At 37.0% G+C, this 23771-nt stretch overlaps 1 protein-coding gene and 1 long non-coding RNA gene across 18 annotated transcripts in view; both read left to right on the forward strand.

Moving 5' to 3' along the window:
- TENM2 (teneurin transmembrane protein 2) overlaps window positions 1–23771 on the forward strand; it is a 1348016-nt gene that overhangs the window by 441000 nt on the left and 883245 nt on the right. The window lies entirely within an intron of this gene.
- On the forward strand, window positions 10034–13029 carry LOC135280316 (uncharacterized). The gene is made up of 3 exons (XR_010347322.1): window positions 10034–10124; window positions 12084–12190; window positions 12914–13029. It is a non-coding gene; the product is annotated as an uncharacterized LOC135280316 (long non-coding RNA).

Genomic DNA, 23771 nt, shown 5'->3' on the forward strand with positions numbered 1-23771 from the left:
CTAAATTCACCATCCTCCATGCATTTGGCTTCTTTAGACCTATTTTTTCACCATGGCCAGCCTTCAAAGTGATAATTTTTCTGGCCCTTATAGTGGGCAATAATAAAATGATGTTTCTCTGTTGCTGTTTTAGAAGGATTTCCCCTGAAAAGCATTTCAAATACTTAGTCTTAAATAATGAACAGCGGGTCTGGGGGTTCTTTTGTTAAAGTAAGGGATAATAAAAAACAAGGCTCAGTGAAATCTGCATGAAAGTCACACCTTTTTAGTTTGGAGAGAAAATTCTAGCTAGATTTGTCTGAGTCTCATTTAAATCTGCATGTCTTCAGCTTCATGAATGCGGGTTTTTTGATAATTGCTTTGTTAGTCCTCTGACACTGAGTGACAGTACTTTTCAGTGCTTGACAGCCAAATCCATTGGCACACGACAGTCCTCGTACACAGTGAGGTGTTTTCTTTCTGGCTGGTGACAGTAAGAGCTTTCAAGTTGACAGAGGGGGGCTAAGATGTCTTCACAAGTGAGAAGAAAGCTGAGAGAGGATGAGGAGGTTCTCTGTCAAAATAAAAGCATTCATTTAGTTCATCCTTCCAGTGTAATGAAATAAAGAGAAGATCTGATAGCTGCATGTTAAAACATTATTTATGTATTTCTTATAGAAAATTTATCACTTAACTTATTATCAGGGTCTTCATGACTAGAAAATTTTTGTAACTGTAACTATTTCTTTGTCAGTGAGGTGATGAGTGGTTTGATGCATAAAGAGAATATTTACATGCGAAGAGCATTGCAGTACTCTCTGACAACTCATCTATTTTTTTTTCTCAAGAAATAATTATTATAGAACATGTTTATTTAGGGGATTTTGTATATTTTTATTTTAAAATTTAAATCAAGAGGAGTTTGAGAGTTTTACACGGTTTACAATAACTCAAGTAATTTGCTGCTCTCATTTTAAATACTGTGGGTGCTTTCCCACTATAAAATAATGGTTTGATTACTCAAAAAATCTCTGTAATAAATTCAAGGCATTCTTAGAGATTGAGCAGGCAGAAGACAAAAGGATGCCTGCACTAATGCTGTGCTTGCTGTATCCATGAGGGCAATAGTATTAACTGGTAATATTGACTACTGCCTTTAGGGACGGAGTGGGGACCAAAACAACCAAACAACAAAAACCTAAACAAAGCCCTTGCTGAGCTCAGTCAGTTGGCAGTTAATTACCCATCAAGAGAAACTGTTTAATGAATGAGAAGATGAGTGGGTTATGTGATCAAAGGCAGGTAGGTTATTATGGATGGATGTTGCTGATTGCTGGAGATTTGTCTGTGCCTGGATCCTCTGCATGGATATTGATGAGAATGTCCCCGCTCTTTTGTCTTTGCAACTGGATTCCGTTGCAGCAAGACTGTATTTGCATTTGTCTCTTATATTTATGGTTGTTCTCTCTTCCTGCCCAAATGCAAGGATTAAGGTGTTTGGGAGGGTGAAGCTCCAGTTATTGCTGGGCTGCAGGACCCAAGAACGCTCCTCAGGTTCTGTCTGTGTGTGGTGGTTCTCTCCAGGCTGCCCTTGGCAGTGTGCCTTGGAATGAAGCCAGCCCCAGGCAGGGCTCAGCTCTGCTCAGAGGTAACTGAGGCTGTGCTGCTTGCACAGGACAGGACAAGTTACAGGGACAACTCACCCACCACAGCTGTGCACCTCTTCCTGTCCTTTTATCTCTAATGAAAAGGTTTCATAAAAAAAGCCTACATTGGCATGTATAATACATCAGTTTTACAATATTTCTCTAATGTAAATGAATGCCCTTCTGAAATTAGTTTAATATTAAATCTATTTGTGTGCTTATGATAAGGCCTGATAACATTGAGTGCTGTTTTTCTCACACGATGTAGTCTTCAAATAATTTTGGTGTCATCCACCTTCATGGTATTTTATAACTCTGAATTTCATACTGCAGTTCTTAATACACCTGCATCAGTTATGCAGGAAATCTTCTTTTGGTGAGCAATTTAAAGTCAGGCTTTTCTTTTTGTCTGTTTTATAAAACCTGTTTTGGGTTACTTAACACCAATCTTGACTTTGAAAACTTAGTCCATCCCAAGAAAATAATGAGTGACTTGAAAATGGAAATTTAGAATATATAACTCTGTAAGTGTTTGAGACTCTGTTTTACTGTTTTGAGACACTTGAAAACTTTGAAGAGTACATGGGCATCAAATGAAAACATTTATCATTTTTTATGCCACATTCCAACTTAAATACTCATCTATAATATTTGTATCCATTTTGTTGCCTCTCAACCCAACTCATTTTTTATTTTATTTCCTGTTTTATTTCAAGTTTAGTTAAGTCAGACATGTTGTTCTGTCAGTTGCAGTTATTTTCAATAGCACAGTAGTTGTTCCTGAAAATAGTGGAAATATTGCCTGCTGAATGTTATTGGAGCATGAACTAGTATTTTAAACAAATCATGTTGAAGAGAACCTAAACCAGTTTATACTGATTCAAAAGGCAGGAATAACACATTTTAGAGACTGTGACAGTAAATGTACAACCTTTAGTTAACGTACGGCTTCAGTAAATGTACAAACTTTCTTTGCTGCTTTAAAAAAAAATCTTTGTATGCTGTTAGCATACAAGTTTAAAAAAGGCCTTTTTTATGGCTCTCGATTATGTAATTAAGCCTTCAGATTGAATAATTTTAAATGGTGTTCTTTGGTGATTTAATATTCTGTAGAGTTTCTGTCTGTTCCCAAAACATTTTTAGTGGAAACGTAACATTTCTTAAGATTGAACGAAATTCCCTTGGAATGGTGCAATCTTTTCAGGTGATGTGCTCAGGTCTTTCTGAAAACACTAAGTTGAGGAGTGGGGTTTTAAAAGTCCTGTTGTGCAAGCTGATTATTCTCCATGTTCTTAGGCTTATTTGGGTTCCATTACAATCCCATGGGATTCTATGGAAATGTGTGATTTCCTCATGGCCACATTAAAGAAATTGCCTCATTCTTCTCTCTTTTGTTTTTATTAACCTCATAACACTGATGTAAAGATTTTTGAGCCTCAAAATGTCCAACATGTTCTATCTTTGACAGTGTGGTTTATTTTTAATTGCATTTTAAGAAAGAAATGGCCCTAAACCATCTAGCCTTATGCATTATATCAATTATCTTGGTGGAAGAAACACATAGAATACATTTAATTATAGGTCATAACCCAGTAAATCATAAGAATCCTGTTCTGAAGTAAATTGTTGCCACTAATTAGCTTTCCTGTTTGCCAATGTTAAAATAAATTCAATTCATGTCTTGCTAATATTGGTTATTTCAGTGAATCCAAAAGGCATAAAATACTGATATGTCCAGCCACTAAGTAGCTTGCTAATATCCAAGAACATATAAATGGAAATCCATGTTTAATAGCTTTAAATACACTATGATGAGGTTTATTGGGTTTTTTTTACTTTCAATTGAATTAATGTTTAACTTCTTTTAAAATCCAGCAAGAAATGTGCTATTTTAAGGTTTGATTTTGAGTTTGATTTTTTTTTGTTGGGCTGTTTTTTCTTTTTTCTTTTCTTTCTTTTCCCCCCCCCCCCCCAGTAAAAGTATTTCCAAGATGTTTACATACTGCTGTGTGAGTTTGAATAGCAAAACTGAGATATTTAATCAAGGAATGAAAATGTTCATGCTTGGGTGTGAGACCTTTGACATACTAAATCACAAGGGTCCAAAGCACAAGAAATGAACTAAATTTGTACCACATATCAGGGACAATGGGTTGGCTTACAATGTGGAGAAAATCCTGACTACTGTCTGTGGAGTTTCACTTACTTCAGTTTTTAACTACAGAGAAATTTTTGGAAGTGCTGAACTATCTTACTATCTATTTACTATCTAATTTATGTGAATTTACAAGATTATGTAGATTATTGTTACTGATTTAACTAGTGTAAGAAATTTTAGTGCAATAGAACAAACTAGCAAGGAGAACTTAGCATAGAGGGATGTTGTCACATTAGTAATCATTATATAATTTTTAAAAAATGACAACTCAGCCCCCTTTTGCTCCCCCCATCATTCATGTCAAATAGCAATCAGAATATAGCGAGGCATAAGCTTTATTTTAACTTCTTGGTACTATACTGTTAAGGTCAGAAGCAAGAAAGAGGATGAGAAGTTGAATCGATTGTTACTGTAAAGTAAAATACAGTACAGTTATGCCAAAGTGAAATGATAAGTAACATTTTAGGCTAGGCAAGAGGTAACATGATTTTTATTGTTAAACACCAAAAGCATTTTAAACTGAAGAAATGGGAAGTGGGCTCTGATAGGACAAGATGGGGATGTGGGTAGAGGAAACTTTTACTGATTTAAAAGTTATGCAAAAAGTTCTGTTATATCTGGTGAGTCATGGAGGACCCTTTTCCAATTTGTGTATATCTTCAAAGTGCACTAGTGTACGTCCTGTAGTGCACTCCTGATTTGTTGTTTTCCAAGAACAATTTCTTGTTGAAATCTCAGTCGGAAAGTAATCCTGGTTTGCTTCTGAAATTTGCTTTAGAGTTTACTCTGAGGGATAGCCTTTGGTTACTAGTCAGTATGCACTCAGTGTTCTGAACTGTTGTGGAAATCCACACTTGGCTTTTGTTCATGGATAAATTACTTGAGAAAAAACTGCATTTGAATGTGTCTTGTGTATGGAGGTGGTTTTGTTTTGGTTTTTGTTTTTTTGTGTGTGCATTTTACCTAAGCATCTCTGATATTTCATAGTGTTTTCTGGAAGCTGAGAGATTCATTTGTTCAACTACACCTGGAGCTTATTTAGCCATGGCAGCAGGCATAGTAAAGGGAAGTTGTGCATTGCTCTATCCCCAGACCTATCTGAAATAGGCAAGGTAAAATCTTCATCTGCCAGTGTTCTGAAAGAGGCAAAGAGAAGTTTTGCAGAGAGCCTGACTAAATCTCCCACAGAAAATTTTTGTACAAATCTATCTTGCCTTTGAACAATTGATACTGCAGTGCCCAAATATTGCTAGAATTCCTAGAATTCCTTTCCAGTTTTATCCTCTATCTGAAGCATATAGATGTTGCTTTGTTTAAGAGGCTTTAAAAATTTGCACTGGGGGTGTTGATTACAGAACAGAACCAGAAAGAGAATCTCCAAATTTTTTTTTTTATTTTTCCTAATGGACACAACAGATGAGTTCAGTGTCTCCTACTTCAGGGAAAAAATATTGAAGATGAGGAAGTCTAGGATGAGAAATTCCAGGGCAGTGCACACAAACCAGCCCTTACAGGATTACAGCTACCTTTTTAGGAGAGAAATCTATGTTAATCCATATAGGAAATCCAATACTGAGGTACTGGAAGGAGCAGAAAAAGGTCAGAGAGACATCTTTAACGTGGATTAAAAACTGGAAATGTGATCAGTACTCTCCAGGTAACTTCGGGGATTTGATGTCCAGAGAGGTACTGTCTGTCACCTTGAAGACAGTGAGCTCATAGTTCAAAGAGTTGATCAGCATACTGAATGCAAAGCTTCTGAGATTGCCAAAATAACATCAGGGTGGTATGATATCAAGTGATATTCCCTTGAGGAAATGGTTGGAACAAGTTAGATCATTTCATCTCATGCTGAATAAAGCAGAAATGCTGCTGGGTGGGGCTGGGACTCACCAGGGAAAACCTGCAATTGCACGGAAGTGCAGAGGGGAAAGCACAGCAACAGATACATATATATGAGTTATTTAAGATGTTAATTGCATTTTTAATAGGTAAGGGAAATGGAGTATGGTTGATATGGAAGTTAAAGCAAGGAAGCATGGATAAGCAATCTCATTATATGGGTGTACAATGGTAATGAAGGCAGAAAGGGGTGGTCTGTTGAGAGGCAGGGCTAGATTCAAACCCCTTGTAGGCAATTACGGACTTGTTACACTTGGAATTAAACTTATAAATTTGATTTAAATACAATAATTTTTAAAAAATGCCTCATTATGCAACTAGGCTAAGTGATTAATTTGGCCAAGAAATCAGAGCAATGCTCTGTCCTAACTTCATGAACCTGCACAGGCACTGCTTCCCTAAAATTATCTCCAGCTTTCCCTGTAAAATTGGCTCAAGATTACTATTATAGGCAGTAGGTAATAATTCATGAGGTCTGAAAACTCACAAGTTCTAGAAGGTTAATTTTCATACTGTGTGTTATACATTTGAAATTTCTCTCATACAGTTTTCCTTCATGTAGCAAGGACAAACAGCTCCTTTGCACTGGAGGCTGCATGCTGCAGAAAAATCTTTTCTTGCTCCCAAGTCTTTGGAGAAAAAGACCAGTTTCTTGCTTGAGTTGTTTAATGGGATATGATAGGGAAAAAAAAACCCCCATCTAATTGAATCAGTTGTTTTACTCACAGGCAAAACAGCTAAATGAAAACTACTAAAGATTGTTGCATGGTGGGTCGTTGGTTTTTTTTTGTTGTTGTTTGTTTTTTGGGGTTTTTTTTCCTCTGAAGTGAATGAAAGCAAATTAAGGACTAATTTAGGATAGGCCTAAAATCACTTAAAGTAAAAGAGGGCACACATGCTCTGAGACCTTCTCAGTAACATACTTTATGTAGAAATCAGTAAATTATTTCAGAAAAATGTTATTAAAGACAGAAAAGTACAGCATTACTCCACATGAACATTTAGTGCTGATGGTAGAATATTAGTAACAGGGTATTTCCAGACATTTGAAAAACTCCACATCTGAGATAATATGCAAACCATTTTGTTTTGCAGGTTTATGTGCTTAAAGCACCTGAGAAACTGTGTTAAATACTGATAGAGTTCCAAATTTTAAGTCTGATGGGAATTAAAAATTATGAAATTTGCTAGGCATGAGTAGATAAGTATTTTAGAATGCTGTGAAACTAGGAATTTTCGGATCTGATGTGAGTGTCCTTCAGAGAAAGTAAATGCTAGTTTTAGACTAATAGCCAAATACAACTTAAATCAGAAAAAATATTAGTTTCATTGAAGTCTTCAAATGATTGCTTAATGATAATAACTGAATGAGATTCCAGTCCATAATCCAGGCTATGCAATGTATTGAAGATTTTCTGAGTTCTCTAAATGTATTTGTTACTGCTGTTTATCCTCAGATTCACATCCAGTGTGGGCTGCAGCAAATCAGTCAATTAGGAGTGGTAGGTGGAGATGTCTTGGGGATTAGAACACTCAAATATCTACTCGTTAATCAGACAAATAAATAAACAAAAGCCAGTTGCCAGGATCTGTGGTTACCTAGATACCAGGCACTGTGACTCAGAAGCCTTTGGTCTTGTATCACTCCACAGAAGTTTTTCTTCTGAGTCTGAAAATATCTACTTTTTACTTTTCATACTTCAGTGGATTTTTTTTTCTGATAAGAATTACAGAAAATAATAAATTATAATATTTGTGTGTATATGAACACTCTAGTCATTATAAAAGCTATTTTTTTCCTTTTGATTATTTCCCAGGTCTTCTATTATTTTCTTAATCCCTACTTGAAATGGGATTTTTTTTCCAAAAAGAATAAACTTAAGGAAAACCTATATGTCTATTTGTGCACTACCACAATGTTAATCTTTTGGTTCTTCCCATTAAAATAGCATTGTAATGTATCTAGCAAGAAGCTGTGATTATTGCATATGCAGAATAAGCAGAAAAATTTGAGGCAAACTTGGAAGACACAGCCATGTTTTCTACTGGAAGTTTCTTCTCAGTGACTGTAAAGAACACAAGGATTAGAGATGAAGTAACATGTGGATAGATAGAAGGTAGGAGACTAGAGATAGTGGTGAAAGTAATCTCACCCCTAAGGAGTTACAGCTGTGCTAATTATCAAGCATTAAGAACAAGCCTGCTCTTAATAGGCCACAGCTGGATCCAGTTAAGAGGGGTATTATAAAAGAGCAGGTTGGCTGGTGGAGAGGTGAGATGGGGTTTGTTGGCTGAGCAGAAGAGGAGGAGTCAGTGCTGTGAGGAGCTGCCCCTGAGATATCACTGAGAAGGTACGAAGCCTTTGCAATAAGATAATAGTAACATAAGAGGGAGCAAAAGTTGCAAAAATCTGGTGATCTGGTGGAAGATCATAAATGCAGAAATTTATATGGTTTACATACCTGGAGTCAGGTTGCCTTCTTAAAATGGCATGTCAGTTTGCTCTTAAATATTCCAGTCACATTTTATCTCCTTGTCCCAAAATATATAATTATATCAAGTAGACTTATTTATATACTAACATTAAGGAAAAAAACATGGTTGAGTTATGTTGGTTTTTATCATCGTAGCTGTAGCTTGCCAAGCTGAACAAGGGTTTCCTTTTCTGAGCTCCCCTGTACCTTGTTCTGATGTCCTGTATGGTTGAAACACTTAAAGCCAGTCGGTGCCCTGATTGGGGTTTTGAATGTCAGCACAAAGTGTAATACAATTTCAAATCCTAATGGTGCTTCTCATATTTGATAGACTAGCCTCTTTTTATGATTGTTCCATTATTGTTCTTGGCACTGCTATTTCCACATGGGAGCCCAGGAGACCATGGCCAGCAACAGTTAAACTAGTGGCAACAGGAATTGTCTCCATCAATATCAAAGCTAAGAGGAGTTTCTTCTTCTGTATTCTTCTTCTTCTATTGAGACATTTTGTATTAGGTTTATCTCTTCCACCAAAAAAAGAAGCAATTGCGGCATAGTTAAACTGATTTATGTGCTAGGAAGAAACTGCATTTCAAATGTAACAGCAGCTTTTAAAATAACCCAGTGAAGGTAACTGGAGAGTCTCTTGAAGTAATTGTCTCTGAAAGCTCCAGCAATTAAGTACTTCTGGATCAAAATGCTGTTTGCAAAATATTACTAAATTACCTATATGAATCAAAATGTTCCAAACTTTAATGCAGTGAACTGTATGTATATTTATTCTAGTAGACACTAGCTGGTCATTCAAATTAACTAGGAGGAAAAAATGTGTTCTCTTGTTTGATTGAGTAGAATTTCTAGTTACCACTTTTAAGGTAGGTCAAGCACCCTGAAAAGGTACATTTTGTGGGGAGGTGGACAAGACAGGTTGAACTTCTCAACCAGCTTAGTTGTGAGTCTTTTATGTCAAATTGCAGAGAAGTATTTTGAAAGTTGTTATTATGTTTTAGCTAATTTCACAAAATTTCAATTTGAATACTGTGACTGCATGATTATTCTACTGTGGGGAAAAGTGCAGAATAGTCCAGTGAATGTCCAACTTGTGTTTGTTGGTTAGGAAGGGTAGTGATCTATCAGTTTGCTGCAATGAGATTAACAGGCATCTTTATAAAACACTTCCCTTACTTTATTATTATCAGCATTCCATAGAGAAAATCTTCAAACTCTGATTGAAACATTAGGGAAGATCCTAAATAGGGCTCAAATAATCCCTTAATTGTCATATATGTCAGGTAATAGTGCCTTGTAAAATTCTACCTGCAGAAGTGTGCCAAACATCATTTAGCTGCTAATTGCAGAGCATTCCTGTCAAACTGTTCTTCATATTTCAACTTTTAATTTCTTTTGGCATCTGATTTGACATCTGATTTATTATCAATTGTTCTCTGTGGCGTTGGTGTACTTTGGTATGTGATGACTCTGTTAAGTCAGACCTGGTAACTTTAGCCCTAAGCACCACTTGCCTGTAGTGTGTCATCTTGCAATCTTTTGCAATGTTTACTTGGAGAACAGTATTTACAGAAATCTATGACTAATCTTTCCAATTTCAAAAGCCCATAATCTTCAGACTACTACTTTCCTTCTGGGCTTGTATTTATTGCCTGGAAAGAACTGGTGTGCAGGAGGAATGGATAGGCATGGGCTTGTCTGTAACATTCAGTGGCCTTATTCACTCTGCACTGATCTAAAAAGTACAGGCCCTTCATATCTTCAAAATTATCAAGTAATGTGAAAGCTTCATACAGTAGTTTTACACAATAAACATCCCAAAGCATCATACAGTGGTTTTACACAATAAACATCCCAGCTCTGTAGTTTTTTTTACAGAGTTAAAACTGGGGAAAAGAGTCTTGTACTTCATGAAGTACATTTCATAAGGAAGCCATGATCTTGTATTCCCTGCTGGTAGGTACAAAATTATGCCTGAATTATGACTGGAATTAAGTCTGGAATGGACTGCAAATGGAATGCACTGGGACATGTTTGCAGACATCAAAAATTGAATATTATTTAGTGAGCTGAGAAATATTCCTTAATTACTGATAGATGGCCTTGAATAGGACACAGATTTCCTATGTAATTGTAGATCAATATATATTATGTGTATCCAGTTTGATTTTAGCATCAAGTCATCATAATTATATATAAAGATACTTTACAAGATACCTGTTATTTCTTCAGGATCCATTAGAGTCCATCAGACAAAATACCAGTTCTGTTTTTTAAACTACATATTATAATATAAGGATTTTTAAAATAAGGGTTGTTTACCCAGTGACTGTGAAGATTTTTTTTAGTCACTGTAAATAAATGTTTTGCTCCAAGTTAGGGAATTCTGAGATAGTATAGTGGGTGTTGTGATGAATTGTTTCTATGTAACAAAAATGCAGTGTCTTTGGGGTTGGGAAGGTTCAGTTAATATAGGATTTATCTTGATTTTTATCAATAAGTTAAAAATACAGAGCACCTGCAGCCATCTGCATGTGACAAATTTCACTAAATGTAGGAAATGAGTCATCCTGAAAGTTGAGTGGGCCCAGTGAAGGCCAACGAAAGAAGTGAAGATAATCAGGAAGATGATCAAAATAAACACAAAGTGAAAAAGTTGTTCAAGTGTTTGCAGCAAATCTAGGAATACACGACAAAAGATTGGTGTCAAGGTCATAAAACATGATATTACTAGATATGGCATCCCCTTTTATATGTGGTAATTTTATTCCTTGAGTGATTTGGAAAAGACTATGTTTTAACTTTAATGAGTCGCTATGAAGTTGAAATTACTTGCCAACACATTCATGCGTTTCGGTTGTTTTTTACACTGCATTTTACATGAGGGGAAATTGCAAATAGTAAATGTCAAGGATTCACTCAGGGCATTACAATTTCAGAGGCATGAAGCTAATACATATTTGTCTCATTACTGTCACCAGATTGAAGTTAGTCCATGGATGGCAAGAGCTCATAACTCATAGGAGACATAGTTACAAATGACCTGTGGGAGGTCACAGATATCACAACTTCCTAAATTCACATTACAAACGTGTTGTTAATAAGACATGAGGTACATGTTGTTCGTCATCTTTGACAAAGCCTGTTTTCACTGAAAAAGAGCTGAAAGGATTTTTTTTTTTTCACTTTTCAGTCTCAGTTGATCACATCATTGTGGATAATAATATATGGGAGAAGGAAGGCAGTGTCATCCTTCCAGTAACTTACTGAAGTCAGCTGTGATCTTGCTGTATTAATACAATTGATGCACTGTACTATACAATTGGCCTGCTGATATTTTGCTCAGGTATCTGTACAGTGCTGAAGAGAAATGAGTATTGCATGGGGGTTTTTAAATATCACTTGTATGCTGAGGTGTTTTATCTTCCCTGGCTCCAAAAAGCTGCATGGAGCTCACTGTAGCAATTCACAGTGGGCACATGTCAGCAATACAGTGCTGCTCTTCTGTTAGCTCACTCATGTTAGCTCAGAGAGACTGAAGAGCATTCTTAAGGTGCAGTTCTGTGTGTGAAATGTACTGGGTATAACTTTAACTGAGTTTGTGCAGTGCTTCACACAGTTGTTAACTGAAGCTCAATGCTTTGCTTGCTTAGAACAGTCAATAAGGTGTAGGATGGTATAACCTGGCTATATTTGTTTCACCTATTAAGACTATGTGGGTTTAGGACTTATTTTCGATTATGATGGAGTAATCTGTGCTCTGGATTAAACATCCTCAAGCAGGTGGTTAAGTTGCAGTTTATTGTGTACATCTGCACACTGGAGCTGCTTGCCTTCCTGTCGAATGGGGAGAGCTACAGTTAATGTATTAAATCATTTGCCTGACAACTGCCTTGTCTTTCTCTGTAATTCTAGGTGCAATTTCAGGTGTCAGCTTTGATTCATAAAGCCACACATGGTTTGATTCATAAAGCCATAGAGGAGTGTCTGACAGACTGCTTCTCTTCCTATTTGTAAGAAAGGTGTGACACTGGGTGTTGACTCATCTCTTCAGTCTCTTGGTGTGCAAAGGACTGCAGGTGATAGAAGTGCTGTTTGGTGGGAGGGTGTCTAAGGAGCAAATACAAACAAATACTATTCCTTGGCAGGTATCAAATAGGTGCTTTAGCTCATTAGTTTAAAATGTGTTATTTTTCTATTTGTCTGATTAAAGTGAATTTCAGCAGTTCAAAGAATTACAGAAGTTACTAAATGAGGACCAGTTGAGGAACATTTTCACCACTTTTTCAGCAGAATGTTTTTGTCTCTCTGGTAATATACTCCAAAAGCATGTCTTCAATGCCAGGTGTTTATATTAAGCAGCAACAATGATTAGAAATATTTTAGAGTGAAGTTTGTAGCTCTTTAAAACTGTTGTTTAAAACAGAACCTTGGAGGAACCTCATTGCATACACAAAGATTTGCTCCAGACTTGGAAATTACTTGAATTGGCATTTCTGTCTGCTTACCAAGTTTTCAGTAAATGAAGAAAAAGGAGGAGCATAGAAAAAAGCATCACTGACAATTGGCAAGTAGATTGAGTGAGGAAAAACTGGGAAAACTAAGAATATATGCTTTTTGAGGCTGAGAATCCACTAACAGGATTCTGAGATTGTAGATTGTAGAGTTATACAAATAGATTAGTTTCCTTAAGATGGGATTTTTAGGTTGTTTTGCATACCTGATTTTCTGATTCTTGACAACAGGACGGGTGATTGCTGTGGGTCCCTAATAACTGTGTGGGGGAAAAAGAAAATGTTCCCCTTTTCAGAAGGCCAAGGAGGATGATCTGGGGAGGTGCTGGCCACCTGAGCAGCCACCAGTCCTAAAAGTCCTGACTGTCCTGGTCAGCCTGGCAGCTTTCTGAGGCTAGTTGCTCCCATTAAATTTTCCTGCTGCACCAAGACTTCTGACAAGGTGCATCCTCATAGCCACGATGGAAAGGTATGGTTTGGGTTAAGGACTGCTAGGTGTGTGGAAAACTGGCAGAACTTGTGGATACAGAGATGGCAGCTGGTTGGTAGCAGCAGCATCTTGCAGTAGTAGGGCCAGTGCTGGTAAAAGTCTTTATTAGCAGTTTGCCTGATGGGAATGGACAGAGTACTCTGCTAGGCTGAGTGAGACTAAATCCAGGAAAATAGTTTCACTACAAAGCAAAGCTGCTACTCTTAACAAGCTGGAGACATGGTGTGAAGGGAGTCTTGTGAAATTCTGAAACAGACAATGCATCTGGGGTGGAGTGACACCACACACGAGCTGGGGCCAGCAGGCTCCAAAGCAGCTTTGCAGGCAAGGACATGAGGAGGTGTCCTGGTGGACAGTGAATTGAGCCAGACTCAACAGTCTGCCTTTGTGGCAAAGCTGTGTGAGCAGCAGGGCTGGGAAAGACACCTGTGAGCACATCTGGGGTTCCCAGGTGTCCAGTTTGGGCTTTTCCAGTGCAGGAAAGAAATGGGTGTAGTGGTGGAAGTCTGGCAGAGGGCTGAGAGCCGCTTGAATGTGGGCTGGAGAAATCATTGTTAAGAATGGCTGTGCATTGAGTCCATTGATTTACAGAGATGTGAGGACAGCCCTTTTGCTCAAAAGCTCCAAACTACCAAGGAACACTAAATTCAACCAAAAAGCCAAAACCTCACGGAAATATAAACCCGACATCCAACACCCCCACAATTAAACAGGGGAAAAAACCCCACAAAAACCCCTCTAAAACAAAACATGCTTTGCACCCCTCCCCAGACATGTCTAAATCCTCTGTCTCAAGAATAAAGACATGGAATACTTAGAGGAAAATATGTCCATTACAAAAAGAGTAATTTGAGACTTTTTAAACTCAAGCATTTCTTTCCTTACAGATGGGAAAGGCGACCTTTAAACCAGGCTTTATTGCTATGATAAAATACTGTATCTCTTTGTGCTTACATTGCAGTCAGGGGATTTTATAGCATATAACATTGTTTTAGTCACTTCATCTCTGTGAATTAGCTAGCTTTTGAAAATAAATCTGAGCTAAACTGTTGGGTAAGTCTTCCTGATTTAAGTGTCTTGATTCAGAATTTTTTTGTTTGGTCGATGATTTGGTTTTGGTCGTGGGACTTTTATTTCTTTTCCCAGGTAAGGAAATAGGGGGGGTCTAATGACTTAATAATTTTGTATAGAGGAAAAGCTGACATTTATGCAAAAATATGAACTGCAAGAAGGAATTCCATGTAGCTTAAAAAACCAAACAAATCTACCCTGTAAGTTTTGTAGAGTCCCAGAGTTCCTAGAAAATACAAAGATAAATGGCTTGATAGAAAGATGACTGTAAAGAATGAAGCTCAGTGTCATTTTCTGTAATTAATTCTTCCTTGTGTTGTACTGTTGCTTCCTCATGAAAGGCTGGACAGAAGATCAGTCATTCTAAGTTTTTCAGGGAGGTAACATGACAAAATAACTGTAGGGTGATGATAATCTGTGAAATACTGTAGTAAATAAATGAGTTATGGGGACAGAATTAGTCTGGTGTTTCCCTCTCTCTGTTGTCTGTGCACTGCCTGTCCCTCATTGGAAGACAGAGTAGCCAATTTCCTAATTCAGGTGCACAGCTAAAAGTAGCTTTTCATGTGCTTATTTTGGTAAGTAAAAAGCAGTGTTCTTTCAAACTATCAGTAGTTTGAATATTTTTGGTTGATATGCAAATGATGCCTGTGACATTTTGTAGGAAATAATTTTCCTACCTACCAGGCAATTCCTGTCTGACATGTAGGCGACACACACTGTACTACTTCTGCCAGTTTTGCATATAACTTGAGAACTCTGGAGTATTTTTATTGTTAAGGAAAGGCACTATTGGCCAATTCCTATTCCATTGACTCCTCTTGCTACAAGAGCAGTTTCAGACTGATGAGTCACTGTTCATTTTGTCTGAAGCTTTGCATGTATACATTTTTTTTACTATTTCATGTGTCAGCTAAAAATAACTCTTGCAGAAATGACAGAGTAAACTTTACGAGGAAGTAATAAAATCTACTGCACTGAACATGTCACTTGAGGCGAAAACAGTTGCTTATGATGGCTGGAATGTTACTCTGATGTTTTTAAATAACTTCATTAGTCAATAAGATTCAGTTTAATTATTTAAGTGACAAAAAAAATCATTTGGTACCTGCATATATCCACTGTTTACTCTTTTTAAACTATTCTTTATATTAGAGCTGAGAGCACTTACGAAACTCCATTTGGCTGGTAAAATATCTTTTTGTTTACAAACCCCAAAGCTTTTAGCCACTGCAAGTTTTTCTGTGTTCCCTGCTGGGATTCCAAGCTAACATTTTTTTTGCCAGCAGGCACCACTTTCAGTTCATGGAACCTGCTGTCACCAAAAGAGTTTTTTCCTCAGGTGTCTTTCCTTTTTATTGCAGTATTTGAGGAAACTGGTCCTTAGGAGAATCTCACTTTGTCTTTCTGAAAAGCAGTCTGATATTCACTGTGCACATTTTTTGCTCGGATTGGCATCTTTCAGTCAGAGTAACCTGGAATTGTTTAGGTGGAAGAAAAGTTTGAGATCATTTATCCCAGCTGCTAAGTCAGCATTGCCAAGTCACCACTAAACCACATCCCCAAGTGCCACATCTGCACATCTTTTAAACACCTTCAGGGGGGCTGACTCCACCACTTTGCTGTGCAGCCTGTTCCAATGCCTGACCACCCTTTTAATGAAGTTTTTCCTAATATCCAACCTAAACCTCCCCTGGTGCAACTAGAGGCCATTTCTTCTTGTCCCATCACTTTAACAAAATATTGCTTTCTTTTGGATCTGGTTATACTTACCTGTCAAATATGTGATATTGCTGGCCCAGTCTTGATGCTGGAAGACAGATACTGGTCTCTTTAGATTGATCCTTTCAACAGATTCTACTGTTCCATCTTTCTTTAGATTGGAATGCAGGAACTTGTGTAGTTCCTGATGATTTAAAAATCATTATGGCATTTATATTCTGTCACTGTGAGACAGTGAATCATTACAATGGGGCTTTTCTTCCATACACTGTATTGAGAAGCCTGAACCCATTCCTTCTAGCTCTATTTCTCTTTTTGCAAAGCAGTGGCAGGAGGAATTATGATTTCATCTTCTGATTCTCAGTGGTCATCCCTATGAGATTAAAAGAGCATTGCATAATAAAGTAACAGCAATAGAGCTGTTTCTCCTTTTTTGCTTCTGCTTTGAATGAGCTGGTACTTCAAAGGATACACCATCTGCCTCATTTCAGAGATACTTGCTTCAAAGCTAGCCACATTTAACAAAGGCAGGTAGGAAAGACCCTCTAACACCCATTTCAGTTCTAAAAAGGGAGGAAAAAGCCCAACAACAATCTCTGGTTGAGTAGTTATATTCTTTAGTAGAAACATGAAGTGTGTGGTACAGTGATACTTTTTAATAATATATCAGAAAGGGAGATATGCAGTTTCATCTTCTTGTCCAACAGATCATTTCTTTGATCAGTCCTCTAGGCAAATTCTTTGTCTAAAAACAAAACATTATCAAGGAAAAGGCTTCATCCTAGGGACTAGGGGAGGTGTTTAACTGTGTTTAACTTCAGACTTCCCAGGCTGCCAACTGCACTTGATGGAACTGCATGTGTTTTATGCCAGGCTCAGAAGAGTTGAGGCTCATGATTTGCTATTTTCTCACTGTGAAATATTAGACCTGATTCTGTGTGCAGCACATCATAAAGTGCCCTCTTTGGCCCAGGAGGCTCGTTCTGAGTCAGGAACTGAGCTATTGATGAATTATCCACAAAGGAAATTGTGTATGAGACATGCACTGTGTTTTCATGGAGGTGTCAATGCAGATGCACTGATTGACACAGCCTTAAATGTGTCTCCCCTTACTTGGGACGATGAATAATCACATATTAGAATGATCATAATTGAAATCTAGATCATGTTCTGTAGTACTGCAATGCTGATACTCTAAGTTTGTTGTTTATTTTTTACTTTTTCCCCCAGCAGATGTAGCAAATCCTATTTACCTAATGGCTCTGGCTGTAAAGTCTAGTTTATTCTTGTCTAGTTTTTTGGTTATTTGTAGTGTATTTTTCAATATTTTTAGGATTTATGACAGATTTTTTTTGCTTCTTGTATAGTCCAAGTGCTGCTGTTGGGGATAAACCAGCTTATTTACAGACTTCTCATGCTGTGTAGTGCCATGCTATCAATCTGATCCTGCCAGTATCAAGTGCTAGAACCACAATTCGAGAAAATTTGATAATTAACTGGCATTCCTAAGACTGACATTTACTTGGGTAACAGAATTAAGAATTATACCAATTCGTGGTAAATGTTCACAGCACATTGTCATGTTTGCTATGATCACTGTATTTATTGGCATTTAAGATAAACTATGGTGTTTAATTTGGAGGTTACCTTAGTTGGTTAATATACCTTGCAAGTGGCAAACACTCTTCAGTCTCATTGGGAATTGTGATTTTAGAAAATGGGTGCTTAATGTGGATTTTCATTTTATCATCAAATTTGCAATAGCTTTAAAAGAGACCTGCAATTTACAGGATTTAGTTTGCATCTCACATTATTTTTTTTCAAACTTCTACCAATGTTTTCTTACTGATATTAAAAAGGCTTGAGAAGATAGTGAAGTTGGACTAGGAGTAAATAATCTAAATGTAACTAATTTCCTAAATGTATCTTTTAGGAAGTGAATTCACCACTCCTTTTTAATTTTCTATTTTAGAAATTGACTCAGAAATCCTAAAAAACAAAAATTCTGTCCTCCTGCACATTTGCACCCTGACCTCGTTATGAAATGTAGTTTTGTTTTGTCGTCTCCTTGATTTGAAACCTCCTTAATAACGTTTAACTGGAATCTTTTTGTTGCAATCGAAGACAGGCCATAATTACAGGGACATGCAAAATGTGGCTAATGGTTATCCAATGGGCTTTTCACTGCTTTTGCAGTGTTTTCACACAACCTGTCTGTTCAGCTGGTGCAAGACAACTGCCTAGATATTGTTAAGAGGTTTACTAAACTCAAGATGTGACATTTCCTGCTTTCCTTTTAGCTACCAGGTTTGTGTTGAAGGAAGTTAGACTGAGCTGTCAAACTGATTTGCTCTCAAGAAAATTGTGTTGGTGGCTATTCATCTCATGGTTAATCTGCAAGTGCTTATAAATAGTCACTTTAGTGTATTTGTTCTATCAGTTTGCCCAGGGCTGAAGCACAGCTGAGTGGTTTGTAATTGGTCTGTAATTCTGACTTGTCTGTGCTTTCCTTTGCCCTAATCTCTTTAGAGACAGGAAATAAAAACCTTGTCTTACACAAAATGGTGATTTTAGAGAAGGTCCATAAGAACACACTAGCCATGCAATACAATTTTTGTCAGGAATGAAACTTTGAGAGGATGTCCTCTGGAAAAACATAAACACCCTACAGAATTAGTTTCCCAGCTGTGCTTGACACTTCAAAAACCCTTGTGTATTGGCACAAAAGAATTATTTCTGAATGCATCGTATAATAAAGGGTATGTTTTCCTCAAGAGGATGTTAAAGACTGTAGGATGCTGAGAAGTTCTAGGTCATTGAAGAAAGTCCAACCTGCACATTTCTGCAATCACTACGTGACTCCCCAGAATGTTCTTATTAATAGGAGTACACCCATACTGAGAAGAATTACTGTGTACATCTGCGGTGTTCCAGGTAGGGAATTGTCTTGTCAATAAAGCACGGCAGGTTCTCTCTCAGCTCAAGTAAGCTTAATTCCTCCTTCACTTAGTTTCAGTGTAGTTACAGCAGATAAAAAGTCAGTCTGCCTTAGTTATAGTGGGTATTCATATGCATTCATCCTTCAGAGGTTATTCCACACCATACAGAACTTAAAATGTAGGAGTAATAACTTTTAAGAGACTTAAATACTGTAAACAATATTGTTTAAAACATTTCTTGTGTAGTTTGTGCTCAGAAATATTACCCTTTTTTGTTAAGCTGGCTTTAGGTTGTTATAAAAATATACCACCCCCATGTTATAACTGGTCAAGAATATTTATGGCAGTAGTTTGATGTGTTATAGGAATTAGTGCAAAGACCTGATGGAATGTCAGTCTTGAAGTTGGCTAAAGCAGCCACAACTGACCATTGTTACTGTTGCTTCTAAAATAGTTCAGTGGGTGGAATATTTTAGGCAATGGTTTCTCTAAATCTTGGTTCTTTTCCAAATGATCATGCCAAAAGGGCTATACTGTTTGCCTGCTGTTTTATTTCCTGTGAAGTACATTTATACTGAACCTATGAATAAGAGCCTCAAACTGTACCAGGTTCAACTTCAAGATGTTAAGATTTGTTTATAATTAGGGATACATTTTGAACAGAAAAAACCCGCTATTAAAACAAATTTTATAAAAATAAATTAATGTCATTCAGTTGGTCACTTATTAGGATTGGTTGTAGTCTTTTGGAGGATTGAGCTGTTTTGCAAATTAATTGCAACATATATGGCCATTCTGCCAGAGAAATATAAAATAAATATCTAAAAGATGTGAATTTCCTCTCTGGGTATCAGGTAGATTCAATGTAATGCCCTGTGAAATATTTCAGAATGCTCCCTGCAAAATCTTAGTGTGACAAGGTGTCAGTTTTGACAGATCAGTGGTGAAGATTGCACAGATTTGAATTAATAAAGGTCAGAATCGTCAACAGGAAGAGATGCCTGGTGGCATGTCAGCAAGCACTCAGACATGGCAGTGAAACTGCTGATACAGGAGAGAAAATTGAGAGTTTGGGGAAGGGCTGGGTCTTCTGAAATGTTAAAATGTATTTTGCAATTTTATAGGCCTCTCAATAATGAGTGTGTTGTAATAGTTTAGGTAAAGCAAAAGAATGGCAAGTGTCTTGACACTTGAAAAAGCTGTGCTGTTTTCTGAGTAAAATGCACTCTTCCCTCCCTCCTATACCATTTGCCATGAAAAAAAATACATTTATCTGCTGAGTGAATGTTAATGGAAAATGGCAATATGAAATAATAGAACTATCAGATGCAGGCTTAATTTTCTTTCTTTAGTCCCATGCTTTGTACAGATACCTGGCTGTTCATCTGATTGTTGCCTCAAGTAGGTGTTTATCTGCCTGTCTGCCGTGCTCTGGCTAATACACAACCTTTCAGTGAGGACCAAACACTGAAAACTATGAAAAAAGGTTAGGGAAGAGGAAGGATCTTCTAAGAAAATACAAACAGGTTATTTTCTTTTTCTCTATTTTTTTTAAAATATAAAATAACTTTATATACATGATACAGTATATGTTATATAATATGTAGTATCCCATTCTCAAAACTGTATTTATTTATATTTCAATCCTGTGTGGTACACAGATGTTGTTAGAGTTTCATAAAAGCTAGCAAACCAATATCAACTCAATTTGAAATAAAGCTTGCCAGTGTTATCCAAATTTATGAAAAGGGTGTGAGGGAAGAACCCAGGGGACTACAGACCTGTTAGTCTAACTTCAGTGCCTGGAAAAATTATGGAGAAGGTTATACTGAGTGCTGTTGAAAGGCATTTAAAGAGTAATGTTGTCAACAAGCAGAGTTATCAGGGGTTCACAAAGGGAAAGTCCTGTTTAAATATTTTGGTGTTGATCAATGCTAAGGTCACCTGCCTACTGGATAAAGGGAATGCAATTTTTCTGGATTTTAGTAATGCTAGTGGTACTGCCCTTCAGAGCTTCCTTCTGAACAAGTTGCCTGAAAGTGGGATGTGCTGAGTGAGGGGCTGGCTGAAGGAGCTGCAGTGGGTATCTCTGACTCCAGACCAGGATTGTTCCCCAGGACTCAGTTCTAGGGCAATGTTCCTCAGGACTTTGGTCAGTGCTGGCATGAAGGAGTTGAATGCACCATGAGCAAGTCTGCTGATAGGCAATGAGGTGCTGTTGCCTCTTGTGGGAGAAATTGTCTTGCAGAGGGATCTCAACAGCTCACAGAATCAGGCCTGCCATTGTTGCAGAGGCTTTTGGACAATACCCTCAGCTTGGTCAGCCCTGAGTAGCTCAGGCAGTTTGAGATGATCGTTGTTCCAATTAAAATACTTTTATTCTATTCTGTCCTTAAATGAATGCATTGACACCCATAGGTGGGATAAATTAGACAAGGAAAGTGTCACACACTGGGAAAAGAAGAGCAGTTCTCTAAACAGTTCTGTTAAAACCAAGCCACTTGAGGCATAGTAAAGGCACCAGTTGCTTGGTGAGGTGATGGGATACATAGATGGAATGTGATCAGAAAGAAAAGACAAGAATTATTGTGCATAAATTTTCCTTCTTTCTGATATCATTCCTAGATTGAAATACATCATTATTAACATCTTGTGTGGAGTTTGCATGTGACAGAACTCTTTGTTAAACACCATGAGCAAGTGACATTTGACAGTCTAGGTCCTGACATAGTATCAGTCCTATCTATAAAGTATAAAAATTGCTTCAGGCCATTATCATGCTCTTTACTATTACCCATTGCACAAAACTAATTGAGATGTGGCATTGTAATTGGATATTTTGCTCAAATCACAGATTGTATATCCAATATATAATATATCAGATATACATATTATATATCACTTAATGTATTTTGGTTTTTTCCTCCCATTTATCTTCAGGCTTATATTTTTTAAATACTTTTCTGGTGAATACACAGATACTGAGGTATTTAACTTAATTCAGAAAATGTGCTACATGATAATTTGAGGAATTTTTTAATATCTATTTGCACATGTGTTGATATTTAATTCTGGGTTAATACAGTGGAAATTCAGTAAGGGAAAATGGTTATATATTAAAAGCATAGTTGATGTTCCAAGAGAACAAGAGGTACACTAGAGATTTAGATCTATTTTAAATTTTCTTTTTAGCAAGTGCTATACTGAGTAGTGTCATCTTTCTTAAGATATTCTTAAGGGACATTGCTCTGTGTAAAGTCTTACTTGACTGTAGTGGAGTACTGGACAGTTGCCAGAGTCCTCTGTGCTATGCAGTCTGCTGGTTGAAACCAAAGACATTCTTATTCTTAATCACCATAGGCAATACAAATAAAGATTAGAAGCCTGAATTTTGTGCATAAAACTAATTTGTGTACATTTGGCTTTGCATCAGAAATGGTTGTGAAATGCCTTCATGTCTTTCAGGAAACAAATCCTCTGAAATCAGAATTATGATTTCTGATTTGTCCAATTTGTGTGAGAAATCTGTGTCGAAGAAGCAACTGAATTCAGCACTTTGTGGCATTTTACAGGTGTGCTAACCTGTGGATTGTCATTCTTCTCAAAGAAAGGGTAACTGGTAGATTAATTCTGTGCCTGTGGAGGTTTATATCCAAGTTCTGTTAATTTCAGTGCTGCTGGTCCATAATGCAAGTGCTTAAATTGGTAATTAGTTACATTGATCCCTGGTCTCTTGGTTGCAAACTGTACTGCAGTGTTAGATATTCAATCACAAAAGGAATGAATGGTTCATACTATTTCATTAACTAAATCTTAGTTTAACAGTGCATAACTCAAGAGCTTTGGTTGCAAAATTTTTGTTCACAGAAGTAGATATAAGTTTCTCACTCATGTAGTAGCAAAATGAACATTGATGTCAGTCAGTTTTGTGTTATGCTGAAAAGTAAACTTTAGTGCAATGCCTGGTTGTTACTGTAGTAAGAAGTATTAGAATGAAATAATAACAAAAGGTAAAAGAAACTGGAAAACTCTATCAGACCTTTTGCAGAATCTCTGCCTGAGTATTCATACAGGACACCTGGACTGAAATAAAGCAACTGAAAATGAAAAATTGTTTTAAAGTCATAGAAAAAGTCACACTTGTAAAACTGCATGTTAGATGAACCAGGTATTTTCCAGTGGAAACCTATTATTGTCGTGGCCTCCAGGCAGCTACACCCTTTGAAATATAAAACTTAACCACTGAATATATCATTGTTTAAACTAATTAATATCCAGTTTCTTGTAAGGAGGTTTCTTTACCAATGGCATTTGGTATGACACAGTGTCTGCTGCTGGCTGAATGTGGTTGTGCTTGTTACAGATTCTGTGCAGTTTTCATCCTCTTCCCACTGTTCAGTGGAAATAAAATTGTCTTGCAGTAGCTGTGAGGGAATCGTGGTTTTCATGTCCAGCTGCTCTCCACTTGCCAGAACCCAAGTGTGTTAAGTACTGCAGACGTGTAGTAGAGTCCTTCAGTCTTTCAGAAATTAATAAGTGATGCATGCCAAAATTCTTGCTAACCTTTCAATGCATAATAAACCACATAAGGATTTTAAAATGTTTTCCTTCTTAATCCAGTAGGTAAAAATGTCAGATTAGGTGATTTAATTCATGCTTTTGGAATTTAGAATAAGGACATTGCAGATTTTCCTGAAGCTTTCTGCTTGCTTAGACAAATTTCACATTGGGGGCCATGCTCTTGAAAAAATAAATAAGAATTTGCTTGGAGTGGAAGATTTCCACTTTGCATTTGACACAAAATTTTTAGCTACTTAAGAAGTTAAAAAGTGGGAGTGAGTATACATAGCAACTACTCTATTGTGTG

The sequence above is a fragment of the Passer domesticus genome, chromosome 13, assembly GCF_036417665.1.
Source record: "Passer domesticus isolate bPasDom1 chromosome 13, bPasDom1.hap1, whole genome shotgun sequence".
Lineage (NCBI taxonomy): Eukaryota > Metazoa > Chordata > Aves > Passeriformes > Passeridae > Passer > Passer domesticus.